At 52.2% G+C, this 778-nt stretch overlaps 1 protein-coding gene across 2 annotated transcripts in view; it reads right to left on the reverse strand.

Annotated features, from left to right (window-relative positions):
- Positions 1–382, reverse strand: part of LOC122546529 (poly(rC)-binding protein 2-like) — a 7,222-nt gene extending 6,840 nt beyond the window's left edge. The window contains exon 1 of one of the 2 annotated variants that reach the window (XM_043685222.1): positions 372–382. The gene's annotated coding sequence lies outside the window, so the exon portion shown is untranslated. Of the gene's footprint in view, positions 1–104; positions 224–371 lie in introns of those variants that run through there. The other variant, XM_043685220.1, reaches the window with a different exon arrangement.
- Positions 383–778: the final 396 nt, after the last annotated feature.

A 778-nucleotide genomic window follows, 5' to 3' on the forward strand; every position in this document is an offset into this window, starting at 1 on the left:
TGTATATATTAGTTTATGTATCATTTCAGGGTTCTCCTGTTTTTTTTTTCCCCCCCCTCCACCCCGGTTTGTAACATGGTCCACGTTAATATCTGTGCGCTCACCTGTTTCCTCCTCCTGGCAGGTCAGCGATGGGGTGGGGTAGGGTGGGGTGGGTTAGGGAGTGGGAGATAAATAGAGGGGCGCTGTCTTCCTCGTTTTGATGTTACGATCACTCTTTCCGCTGGGGAGAGAAAGAGAGAGCCGGGGGTCGAGATTGGGGGAAAGGGAGGTTGATTTTTTAGGGGTGGGGGAGGGGGAGGGGGGGGAAGGTGAAGGGGTTGGGGGAGGATGTTTCCGCATTAGTCAGGAGATTTTATACTTGGCTTGACCTCACCCTACCTCCCTCCAGGATACAACGTGATCTGAAACAACATTTAAGTTCCATTTCCTCACCCGTTTCCTTACTCCGCCACACAGTGAAGTGGCAATGACGGAGGGAGATGGAGACAGGAGGGGGAAACACTGCCTTCCTGGCCTTTGATGGTACGGTTATTATTTCTGGGGGGGGGAATGAGGATACATTTCAGGGTCATTCCGCTACCCCCTGCCCCAACATGTTGACATCCACATTCTTACCTTCGTCCTCTGCCCGGTGAAGGGTGAGATTTGTCTTCTCTGGGTTTTTGATGTTAGGATCACTCTCTCTGGGGCAGGTGGGAGTGGGGAATGAAGAGACCGTCAGGATTACCCCACCCACTCCCAGCCTCCCAAAGGTTACAGAACAACATCGACATCA

The sequence above is a fragment of the Chiloscyllium plagiosum genome, unplaced genomic scaffold, assembly GCF_004010195.1.
Source record: "Chiloscyllium plagiosum isolate BGI_BamShark_2017 unplaced genomic scaffold, ASM401019v2 scaf_97358, whole genome shotgun sequence".
Taxonomy (NCBI): Eukaryota; Metazoa; Chordata; class Chondrichthyes; order Orectolobiformes; family Hemiscylliidae; genus Chiloscyllium; species Chiloscyllium plagiosum.